Raw genomic sequence first — 12863 nt, 5'->3', positions numbered from 1 at the left:
TTGATGAATTTGAGCGCCAACATTTCTTCGGATTTCATGCTTTCAGGACCATAATTCTATACTTTTCACTAACATTAACGAGTTCCACAAGTTTTGGTGAATATTTAAATTCAGGTACAACATATACGAAAATGAGCCAAATTGGGAGAATTCCTAGACCGGCCGGCCTACCCCTCTAGAAATTTGTCGTGCAACTTTACAATGATGGTCCTAAACACAAGATCAAGCAAAGAGCGTGTTGTGTCGCACAAGCGTCACAAGTTAAGATCGAAAGGTGTGCACCAAGTCCAATTGGGTCCACCTGCAGTGACTAATCAATGAGTCAGGACCTGAACCGACTTGAGGGATGATATGCAACCATATATGAACATGTCAGAAACAACAGACGGCCGAGGCAAGCCAGAGCCAGGCCAGCCGGCCTAGGTGAAGCCGGCCGGCCCCTAACTGTCACCGTTGAAGCTACACAACTGTTATCGACCTCAGGAATGAATCCGGAGTGTCCACGAGAAGGCGGTGGGAATTGACGGCAACCCCAGGCCGGCCGGTCTAGAGGAGGCCGGCAGGCCCCACATGTCATTGTCTCATCTCCACTCTTCGCATGGAAGTCAAGCAAAGGATATACTTGCGTACAAGTGAAGCTGCAGACAAGTTAGCGACATAAAGACCCTATAAAAGGAGCTCCACTCCTCACTCCCAAGACACACCATCCACTTGAGAAGAGTGTTCACTTGTTACTCTCTTAGTATTAGAATAGTGAGAGAGTGAGGTGAGAGCTTTGGTGCAAACCAAGCTAAAGGAGTGGACTCGAGTTCTCTCGGTCTTACTCCATATTTTGTATCCACCTTGGAGGAATATATCTTTGAGTAAGTTTTCTCGTCTCAACTTTAGTTTCTTGCTAGCTTTACTTTCTGCTTTAGTTACTTGTTTAATTACTTTCTTTGATCTACGGGATCCTGAGTCTGCGTAAGTAGCAAGTTCTACTTATTTGAGGTTGCTTTCTATCTAAGTAGCCTGATAGCTGTGGGCGAGGTGCCCAGGCTTGGTTAGTTGTCTCAGGTTGTGTTCCACCCCATGGAACCGTTGTGGTAGGCGGTAGGTGGTGACAGCCCTATCCGTCCCTCGTAGTCGACCACGTTCGGGTGTTTTCATAGCAGTAGTTGCAGGTTGCCGTTGGACTCCCCTCTCATCCTTTTCTAAAGTCCTTCCTCTTCCAGCCGCCGGAGCAGATCAAGTTAGTAGTTAGCTCGTCGCTAGGTAGAGTAGTAAGTTATCTGGAGTTAGGCCCTCTTCCCTTTTATCTCTTCTCTCTTAGTGTGTCCGGTTGAATACTTCTAGGTCTGGTCGAAGCTTTACTGTTCCTTGGATTCGATATCTCAGGTATATTCTCTAGTGAAAGCTACATCGGTCTCTGTGCTGCTTGCGGAGTAATTCGTTTAGGCTAAGGAGTGCCAACATTCATCATCTCGTAGATTGCATTCCGGACTGAGTTCGTCATGACCTTGGATTGATTTATCAAGGCATGATGCATGGCCATGTCGAATGTGACACCCCGGCCCAGGGCTTAATAGGATACTCATACCAACAAGTTGCAACTTCTTTTCCGGAAGCCGGTCTCCAAAGAACTCCGAGGTTAAGCGTGCTTGGCCCGGAGAAATTGGGAGATGGGTGACCGACCGGGAAGTTCTTCCCGGGTGTGCACGAGTGAGGACAAAGTGTGCAGAAAAGACTGGTGTTGGTCTATGAGGACAGTCTATATCCTAGAAAGCAGCCAGATGTAAGCGAGCCCAGCCTCGTGGAGGCGGGACGTTATAGAATGGTATCAGAGCCGACTCTCGCGGTTTCACGGGCACGTACGAGGCGTAAGTGCGGAGGCATGAGCACGGGCGCGTGGGGGCGCATATGCCACCGGCATGTGCACGGGCACGTGGCGGGTCAGTGCGTGGGTATCTGGGATGCACCGTTGGCACTGGACGCACAGGACATGACACAGAGACCGTTGGCACTGGACGCACGGACGTGGCACATGGGCTTGCTGGCACTGGACGTACGGGACGTGGCCAAGAGAGGACGTTCCTGGCTTGGGATTGACCGACGAGGACGTCGGTCTCTTAAGGGGGTGAGCATGTGACACCCCGGCCCAGGGCTTAATAGGATTAATAGGATACTCATACCAATAAGTTGCAACTTCTTTTCCGGAAGCCGGTCTACAAAGAACTCCGAGGTTAAGCGTGCTTGGCCCGGAGAAATTTGGGGATGGGTGACCGACCGGGAAATTCTTCTCGGGTGTGCACGAGTGAGGACAAAGTGTGCAGAAAAGACTGGTGTTGGTCTGTGAGGACTTTCTATGTCCTAGAAAGCAGCCAGATGTAAGCGGGCCCGACCTCGGTGAGGCGGGACGTTACATCGAACATCTCTTGGAACTTGCTAGGATCTTTAGTGATGGTGATATGGCACTGACATAGGGAATTTGCATTTTTGGATCACCTTGCCCCCTCTGCCGACCATGCTGAACGTCATGAGACATTTGTCTTCAAAGCTCTCAACAGCCTTGGCTAGCTGTTGTCTCTGCTCATCACTGAGTTGCTCCTTGGTCACCTTAACAGTATTGTCAGAGTGAATCTCTCCGTCGGTGGCACCATCTGCGGCTTTGGTTTCGTCAGTTTCGGTAACCTCATCCATGTAGCCGTATATGATGTTGTCGTGGATGTTGATGACGTGTCCCACCAGGCGTGCCAAGAAGCATGTTAACGTAAAAATCCCACCGTGAAGGACTCTCGCACTCCACGTACGCTAGGGCCGGGGAGATTTGCTTTGTTCCATCGTACTGAACCGAATCGGTGCGCGTGCGGTGCGCTCAGCGTGCTAGTCAATTTGACTTGCAATTGACAAGGATGATAGACGTTAAATTCTGGGGGCTATCGGCTAGCTAGCCAATATCAGTGGCATGTGCGGATTGGATATCGTATAGCCGATTCGCGGGAAGACAAGCCACGCTCGTGACGACGCAACCTGTAGACAACACCTAGATTCAACCCTGATCGACTGTGGTTAGAGCGACACGATAAGAGCCGATAGTGAGCAGATCTAGGCTGGATAATTTGTGATGCAAACTTAAAACAAGCTAGATTAAACAAGTCAACCTAACAAAATCTAATCGCGCATCAATAGCTAGTGGTAAAAGCAACGATATGCTAAACTAATGGAGCAAATCACTATACCACAGCCCAAAAATCCCGTCAGACGTGTGTCGGCAAAAGTAGATTAATAGCAACAAACTGTCAGTCGGTAAAGCTCTACAACAGTCAATCAGTCGGTAATTCAAGTTTTAACGACTGACCATCAATCGGTATTTCTGTTCACATGTACCATCGCACCATCAGTTGATAAAAGCTGATATGCCTCAAACCATCCGTCGGCATACATGTACTGGGCCTATCGGGCGCTTTAGGCCCACTCCGGCGCGCAATTTTTCCTTCAGGAGCCCACCAGTGACCAATCAGCTTCGGAGAACCCTAATTCTATCGTTCTTCTGCCCCTGCGCACTTGCGCGCCGCCATCTTCCCCAAATGTCTCCGCCGCCGCGCGCTCTCCCCAGATCTCCCAAAGTCTTGCGCGCTCGACCGCCTCGCGTTTGCTGCTTCTCTCCCAGATCTCATCCAGAGCCGCGCGTCGCTGCCCGCCCAGTGCTCCTTTCCCAAATCCATCCCACCTCACCTCCGCTCGCCACTCACCAGAGCTGGAGACCCGGCAGCAACCGCCGGCCACCGTTTCGTGGAGCCGCGCCGCTGCCCGCCCACTACTCCTCTCCCAAATCCACGCCTCCTCGCGTCCGCCTGCCATTCACCGGAGCGGGAGACCGGGCAGCCCCGCCGGCCGCCGCGTCCAGGAGCCGCCGCATCGACCCACGGGAGAGCAGGAGGCGCGCCGCCCACTGCTCGAGCTGCAAGAAATGCGGGACCCGCAGGAGGCTGCGGGCGGCGATAGCGCGTGAGGGACCGTGGGAGCCGGCGCGTGCCTTGTGCTCGCATCCGTGCGGGGGACCTCCCAGGAGGCGGATGCTGCACAGTATGGACTATGGAGCACATCCATTCGTGCGGGCGCAGAGCGCATCGGTGGCGGCGGCCGCGAAGCCGCATGGGCCGCATCGATCCCCTTGCCTTCCCGACTGCCCGAGCCCCTCGTCACGCTCCATCTTTCAATCTCCATCAAGGTATTACTTTCCATTCCCTCCCTCCCCCCCTCCCCTTGCTTGGATTTTAGCAGATCCGGTTGCACTTGTAGTCCTGGATTCATATACGTATGTATGCTTGTTGATTTGAGGACGTGCTAGGGTCAGCTGTCAAGTTGTTCGGTGGTGCTAGGGGTCCCCCCCCCCTCTTTTCTTACAAATTACTTGTAACACATGTTGGTTAGCATTCCGTGAGCTGAACTATATAAGCATTTCATATATACCGAATTTTGTTGATGGGAATGAATACATGGGTAACAGATACGTAGTGACAAGGAAAACGATCTTGGTCCTGCACCTCTGGAAGAAATGGCTCCAGTTATGACATCCCATTAACTCTTGCATACCCCCTTAAACTGAAAGTAAATGCACATGGTATGACATATTAATGCTTGCTGATTTCTTACGCATCTATTACCAGCACCATAACCTGACTGAAGAAATGACAGTACTTCCCATGGCAAGCAATCGAGCTGAAAGCCACTGTGGAGGTCTAGACTTTCCATCTTGAATGTTCCGCAACTCCTCATGCTGCACACAGCATAGCATGTTAGGAATTCAGGTAATTTTTTTAAAAAAACTGGTATTTTTAAAGACATTCCTACAAACAGTGCAAGTATCTGGATAATATATCATGCATTAGCTACATATTTGAGTTCTGTATGTATTATGTAATTGAATCATTTCAATCAATCATTTCTAATTATTTTTTTCCTTCAAGGTGTGAGCATGGATGCCTGATCGCAGAGGGAGGGCATGCTTCTTTTGTCTACCAGTTCCAGCACATTGAATTGTGTTTCTTCTGAACTTCCTAGAGATAAAACTAGGATCTCCAAGAGGATGCTTTATAAGGTGTCTCTAGGGTTGAAAACGGTCGGGATAAATCCCGTTCCGTTCCGATTTCTACATTTTACCGATCCGTTTTCATATTTTCGGACAAATTCGGAATCAATATGAAATACGGGATGTCAAATTCGAAAACGGGACGGAAACGGTTTGACCTATATTCCGATCATTTTCGTATTTCCCGTATTTGATCGGGATATCCCGTTTTCACTAATTCGGAATATACCGTTTTTTCAGCTTAAGCCTAACTAGTTTCAAACCCAACCCCTTAGGCCTTGATGCCCTCGCCTCCCTCCCTCGCCCGCTGCCTCTCTCCGCCTCTCCCTCCACTTACCATCGCCAGCCGCCTCTCTGGCTCTTGTCCCCTGAGGCCTCGACTCCGGTGTCCAGTCGTCCTCGGTCGTCGCCAGCCCCTCCTCCGGTTGTGAGTTGTGGTTGTGACTATGTACCGTCATTTGTCTATGTATTTTTATGTACTCATGTCGAGTTTGTTGGATGACTGGGCACGATCGTACGGGTCGGTGTTTCCGTTTTACCTTTCTGTAGACTGTTCGCTTTTGACACTTATCCGTTCGAATTGGTTCGTTTTCGATATACCGTGAGTCCGTATTCGTATTCGTGTTCGACTTGTTCGTTTTCGATATCGCTTTCGTATTAAAATGTAAAAATGAAAACGGTAACGGGGTTATCCCGACCGATTCCGACCGTTTTCAACCCTAGGTGTCTCCAAGAGGATGCTTTATAAGGAGTCAAGTGCTTAGCTGTGTTCCTGGTATGTAGCTTTTTAGGTTGTGTTTATAGGCTAGGCCTTCTCTGTAGTTGTCTTTTGGCGTTCCTGAGCGCCTTTTGGTGTTTACTGTGATGGAAAATTTGGCTGTATATGCTTCTTGTAATTGCTGGCTTATATGGACCCTTTGTCTGTAGTTCTGGGGAAAGATTGGACAAGTAAATGTATGGGTGATCAATGTCAATGTTTGTATGCTCATATTGAATCTGTTGGCTTCAAATGAAAAACCATCAGTCAAGTGTGTTTGTTATGTATTGTTTCAAAAAATTGGTGCTGTATGATCAATGAGAGATTAATTATATTATTTTATATAGATTCTTAGCATTGGATTGTTAGTTGGTAAAGAAATTTAGCTACTTGCTGTTAGTCGGTAAAAAAATTGTAACAGATCATTGGTTGGGATATGATCATTGGTTGGGATATGTGTCAGTTGGTATATCTTATTAGGGCATCGGACCATCAGCTGGTATAACTTTGTCAGTCGGTATAAGTTATACCGACGCCACTTACAATGACAGAAACGTGGTGTTGGCATACATCTATATCAACTGATGGTCTGTCGGTACAATGGCTTTTAGGGACTGACGGTCAGTTGGTGTATCGGGGTTGTGGTATAGTGAATTAATCTAACAGATCACCAACTTTTACCGATAACTGGGTGAGCAAACCAAACCCCGCCATACAGATCTGGAGAGCTCGGTAACTGGTGAACCGTCAGACCCCACTGGACGGATCTAACGTGCTCGATCACTGGTGAATAGCTAAAGCCCGCCGGACGGATCTAGCATGCTCAATAACTTCGAGTGCCATAGATGGAGGAAGAAACGATGTGCCGTCAACCTGAACCCATCTACACAACTCTACTCGAAACTTTTCAACAAGCAATGGAGCATACCTACTGAGAAGAACGGGTAAAGAGAAAAACCTACTGCAACTAGGGCGAAGTCGCCGTGCGGAAAGGTAGATGCATTTGAATGTAAAGCTGTGTTTGGATGTGGTTGATCAAAGTTTACAAATGACGGAGGTCAGCTATTTATAGCCTAACCCTAACCTCCCTTGCTGATACAGTGAGATTATAACATGTGAAACAAGAAATTAACTTGCCTAAACAAATGACACGAAATCTAAAAGATAACTTGCTGACGTAGCTCCGTCAGCTCCTTCCATAGCTCCATCGGTTGCGACGCCTCCTCTGCCCCAAAGGCCCAATATACTTTCTTCTTTTCCTGACCCAGCACTGGCCCACTCATCATTAGCCGCTTGCCCAATAGATTGATACATGCCAAAAAAATGGTGTCAACAGGTCGGCTTGCACTAAGTTTTTTCTTATATGGTAATAACACTTTCCTTGTTTTATGTTTTATAATAAATGTTTGTGTGTAATATCTAAAGCTTTATGCAAAGTGATCCTGTATGCATGTTAAAGGGACAGTTGTAAGGTGGAAGTTCGGGTGAAGCCCGATGGACTACCGAATTTGTTCCGTTTTAAGAGTGTTGGCTAAATTATTCTTTTAAATGATGATTGGGCGCTCTTAAGCTGGGATAAATTGGGCGGTTCCACCACACCGTGGCTCCCTAACCCGCGTCTGGCAGTAGCTCGTTGGCCCCAGCCCATGCCGGATTCACGGCAGCGACGGTCTGGTCCGGCGGCAACGACCGGTCGGGCCATGGCGGCCTGCTCCTATCCGCGCACGGCGGCGGTGGCTGGCCGGCCCGCATCCGGGAACACCCACACCCACGACACCTGGTCGTGGCTCGCTAGCCCGCACGTGCGCACGGTTGTTTCCTCTAGTGCCTGGGAGGACCGGAGGAATCTTAGGGAGGGAGGGAGGGAGGGGGAGGGGGAGTGAAGCTCAAGGGAGAGAGATGTCAGGGTAGTGGAAGAGTCGAAGAGATAAGGGTGAGAGGGATGCTAGGTAGAGTTAGATAATCTAAGAGTCACCTTGAGCCCGCGCTTTGAAGCAATTTTGCCTCGGTTGGAGACTCCCACTGGAACAAAATAGTATCTTTTGGTCCCGGTTGGAGTCACCAACCGGGACTAAAACATTCGATGCCGTCTGGTGACTCCAACAGGGATCAAAGGATAGTATTTCGTTCCGGTGGGAGTCTTCAACCGGGATAAAAGTTCTCTTTCTGCACTACACTAGCTGCTAGACTTTACACTTGGGACTAAAGCTTTCATTTGTCCCGGGTCCAATGACGGCCGGGATAAATGTGCAGGATCCAAGATCTCGTCTGTAGTAGTGAGGACAACTACCATACCCTACTAACAAAAGGGCCACTAGAAAAACAAAACTTACAGCAATGTCTTTGGACCCTTTCCAGGTGGAAGAATGAATCCCTGCCGCCATCGGGGGACCATGCCAGTGTCGTCCGCCACAGCTGACCCCAAGTTCAAAGGGATCTCCATTGCACGAAGTCTTTGATGAATCACAAAAGACACTCGCTGTCAGAGACCAACTAAAGCCGACGCTGATCATGCATCGGTTAGGGTCACACCCTGAGCACCCTCGGCCCTAGATCCAAGCTCGCCGCCGCTGACAACCACCACCACGGGAAGCTTGAGCTCGATCCATCCTCTTGACGACTGTAGCACCCGCAGCCTCCACCACACCTTGGAAACACTAGATTGACTCTAGCCGTCGCCACCAAGGATGACACGCCGCCGCGGACCGACTCCTGTATGAAGTTCCCATGCAAGGACACCAACCTCCACGGGCTCATCGCCGGCACCGGAGTGAAGCACCAACGGGGTGAGGACGAGTCCAAGAGGACTAATTCCGTCCCGCGGCACTGCCACCTTCACCGACTTGTAGATGCCGTTGGGAACCAAAACCCTAGATACCCTAGGACCTACTCTAGTTGCCATTCCCGTACATCAGTGAGGCGGAGGGGAACGGCGACCACATCAGTGGGTGCACGATTTGCCTCCCTTTCGTGCTCTCTCAACTGTTGGGGAAGAAATGAGAAGAGTGTCTCTTTACTTTAAAAATCTCTCCATTTAGCCTTGAAGGAAGGGAGGCAACTAGGGGAGAGGACACTCTCGTTAACCCTCCATTGTGAGCCCTCCATCATTATCCATCCGCCGACAAAAAAAAACACCTCCATCCGCCGGTGCTCTCTTGGCGAATCCTGCCCTGCCACTTGCCTCGTCCTCACCGATGTCGCCTAGGACTGCCCTCCTCACCCCGCCAGTGGCCTCCCTCTCGCCTCACTGGTGTCGCCACATCCTCCGGATCCACTACCCAAGCCCCAAATGGCCGCTCCCTCGATCGGTGTAAGCGCCGCCGCGAATTCCCCAGCCCCCCTCCCCTGCACTACCCAACCGCCGTCCTCCACCACTGCGGCAGGTGGTGCCCCGCTGCCTCGCTGTCACCCCCACAATCCAACCCGGTCCGGCAGACCCTATACCCTGCACCCACCAATCTCCTCCCCCAGCAAAAACCCCGGACCTCGCTAGATTTGGGTCCATAGCCAGATAAGAAGATACCACCGGTGATTTGTTACTTTCTTGTCTCTATTTGGTACTTTTTCACTTTTATCCAATTTGGTCTCTCCTCTACTTTTCAGATTGGGGGCTCTCGCGATACACTAAAATGAGGGACCTCTCAAGTTTTGATTACATACAAAATAAATACTTTGGCAACTGTAGAGGAAGGTCTGAGGCCACACTGCCACCACACTTATCTGAAGAATTCCCTTGTTCATTACCTGAATTAAGAAGCAAATTAGTTTTTCAGAAATTCAAGTAGATGTTGCAAAACACTTGAAACATTACATCTTTTTATGAAGATTGTTATGAAATGAATTCTTTTATTACCTGCTCCGCAGTAAAGGTGCCCATGAGACAAATCATGCAGGCCCTGGAGTTCCACGTCTGGGCAGTTTCAATTAATTAGCCCCAAGAAGAGCTCTCTCAGCTTTGGCTGCACCTCAACAACCTGAATACAGAGATTGAGGCCCTGTTTAGTTTTCAAAAATGTTTGCACAGCACCCATTACATCGAATTTTTCGACACATACATGGAGCATTAAATGTAGTTGAAAAAATAATTAATTATACTATTTAACTAATTAGCACGCGATAAATTTTTAAGCCTAATTAGTCCATAATTGGATATTATTTGTCAAGTAACAGCGAAATATGCTACGGTACCAAAATCCATACTTTTTTACCAACTAAACACACCCTGAACAGATACCCGCAAAAGATCTGCTTGGACTAATCTTTTCACAAAAAAATACCAGGAATATTTTTGCTTGTTTCACTTACCCCTGGAGGAAGCTTTGCAGCATTCACTCTCACCGCTGCGGCTGTTGGCGATGGCCGGCATGGAGCAAGTTCCTTTGCCAAGTTTGTTGCCGCGTAGGGGTTGACCAGAGCCAAGCAGGATGGGGCAGAAATTGCACAACTTGCTTCCATTGCTTGAATTATTCGTTCGGTGTTCTTTTCTTGCTCTACTTTCGGTTCCTTCTGGCGGAATTTGGGTCCAGGACTCTGCATCTTTTAGAGGATGAGATGAACCAGACGTACGTGGTCACGCTAGGGGTCGTACATGAGCCTCTGAAATAGAGCCACGGCAACCTCGACAGACTTCCTCCAAATAAATAGCTGCTCCGCCCATTTTCTTTATTTCCAATATATTTGCCCATTATGCTCAACTAAATTAATTCTGAACTTTTCGAATATAAAGCACTATGTAGGTGAAAGAATAGATTAAGCATTTTTTCTGACAGGTGATGCTTGAATGAACGATGTTGAGGTACTCGACAGAATAACGTTTTCCATGTCGGTGCGCACAACTTTTTTTGTCGGTTTCATGCGACAGGGATTGAAATGCAGGCCTGTTGCAAAGCAATTTTTCTATCAGGTCGGTACCGACATGGAAATTAGTTATGTCAGTTTACCGTCATTCAAATTTTGTTTCCCTATCAAACTAGTGATGTCGGTATTTTTGTATCAGTAACCTGATAGAAACGATTTTCCTGTCAGTAACTGGCATTTTTCTATCGGTTTTCCACCCACAGCGAAATCTTTCATTTTCGGTAGTGGATACTTGCTAAAGAAAAAAAGGAAGATTAATAACTAAACACTTATGCACCTGACGAATTCTGTAAATGTGGATTTGTCAACGCATAATCTAAACGGATTTGTCAACGCATAATCTACAACGTTATGGAGATTCCAAGAATGAAATAATAGAATTTCATGTTTCATTTATGTGTTTCTCTATAAATGGCTATTTTCCATTACTTGTAAGTGGTATGTCATGAGTACGACATATATTGCCAGCATGCATGATCTTCAATATCTGACACAGGTTACTGAAATGTCCAAAAAGAAGAACGTCTCCGTATGTAACAGTTCAAATTCGTGTTCGGCATGTGCTAAATGCGTGGAGAAGAGAGGGTTTGCTAGTTTAGTTTTTTTTCTACACCTACTCATCAACGTGCTTGTTACTGGTCCAACGTGTTGACAACTACAAATACGTAACTGGATAAGGTTCAGCAGACTGGGCTCGAACTTTCCTGGTTGCTTGTGCAGACAAGGCTTTGAACAAAACGTGTTGCGGAATCCATTGCCTATAAATAGGATCCGACTTGCGTTCATCAGCTATCATCCATCATCGAACACACAAGAAAAACCATCAATCAAAGTGCTTACATCTTTGAGGTAAGCCACAATACATGCGCCCCCTTCAATTTCCTATTGTTCTTTGTTCGTTTAGCTATGAACATTGCAAAAGAAGAACAAGAAACTGATTGAAGCCCGTAGTTCTGGTTTGCTTCGTTTCTACTACTTTGTATAGCCTGAACTCCCATTTTTAACAAATGCTGCGCAGAAATTCTGCAGGTATCTCTGAAGAAGATGAGCTCAACAGCTGACAGCAAGGGGTGCAATGCTACTCCCAAAACGGAGTGGCCTGAGCTAGTGGGATGCACGATCAAGGAGGCGACGGAGAGGATCAAGGCGGAGCGGCCGCACCTCAATGTCGTGCCTGTCCCTGTAGGCTCCGTTGTCACCCAAGAGGTTGACCCTAATCGCGTCCGTCTCTGGGTCGACATCGTCGCCCAGGTTCCTAAAATTGGCTGAAGCATCGGAACGCCAAGCCACCAAATAATAGCATTTGCATGTGTTCATAAGGACCATTCATGTGGGGTTAAGTAAATAAAAGCATGTCTGTGATGGAGTCTTGTATATGTTTGCCTGTCATAAGTTGTGAATTGTGATGACTCAGTTATGAATAATACGTTGGCAACACTACCGGAATCTGCAGCTTTGGGGCTTTGCCGAGTGTTGCCGAGTGCCACCCACAGCAAAGAGCGCTTGGCTTCCATTTTGACGGCAAAGAGCACTTTGTTGATTGTGTTTTGTCGGCTTTTGCGAGTGCTCAAAAGAGCACTTTCATTTTGGCTATTTTTCCATCCGACGTCTTTATAAAATTTGAATTTCAAATTTGAGCAATTCAAACATAGTTTTCGTTGACAGGATAATTTCAAATCAAGAAGTTATCAACTACAAAATTTCATAACTTTTTAAGATCTACAACTTTCATTTTGGTTGTTTCCCCATCCGACGTCCTTAAAAAAATCAAATTTCAAATTTGAGAAATTCAAACATAGTTTTCATTGGCAAAATTGATTCAAATTAAAAAGTGTTCAACTATAAAGTTGCCCAACTTCTGAAGATCTACAACTTTTATTTTGGTAGTTTCTTCATCCGACATAGTGGTAGTAACATTGTTCACAAATCTTATATATCTCTCTCCTAGTTTCATGAAACTATACGGGAGAGATGTAGATTTTGCGAGCAACGTTACCATCGCTTTGTCGAATGAAGAAATGGTCAAAATAAAAGTTGTAGATCTTGAGACCTTGTACAACTTTGTAGTTGAATATTTTTTAATTAAATTAATCTACTGTTTTAAAAATATGCTTTCAAGTTTTCATTCGCCGAGTGCTTTTTGTCTAGCACTCGGCAAAGTTCTTTTTACTGAGGGTC

General features: G+C 47.3%; 2 long non-coding RNA genes across 2 annotated transcripts; both read left to right on the top strand.

Annotated features, from left to right (window-relative positions):
- The first annotated feature begins 3488 nt into the window (after nt 1-3488).
- LOC120639832 lies at nt 3489-6165 on the top strand. Its single transcript, XR_005661693.1, has 4 exons — nt 3489-4210; nt 4650-4790; nt 4950-5080; nt 5795-6165. It is a non-coding gene; the product is annotated as an uncharacterized LOC120639832 (long non-coding RNA).
- A 5311-nt stretch (nt 6166-11476) lies between these two features.
- Nucleotides 11477-12137, top strand: LOC120642913. Its single transcript, XR_005662786.1, has 2 exons — nt 11477-11534; nt 11704-12137. It is a non-coding gene; the product is annotated as an uncharacterized LOC120642913 (long non-coding RNA).
- Nucleotides 12138-12863: the final 726 nt, after the last annotated feature.

The sequence above is a fragment of the Panicum virgatum genome, chromosome 7K (assembly GCF_016808335.1).
Source record: "Panicum virgatum strain AP13 chromosome 7K, P.virgatum_v5, whole genome shotgun sequence".
NCBI lineage: Eukaryota > Viridiplantae > Streptophyta > Magnoliopsida > Poales > Poaceae > Panicum > Panicum virgatum.
This window is presented reverse-complemented; position numbering and strand designations above follow the sequence as displayed.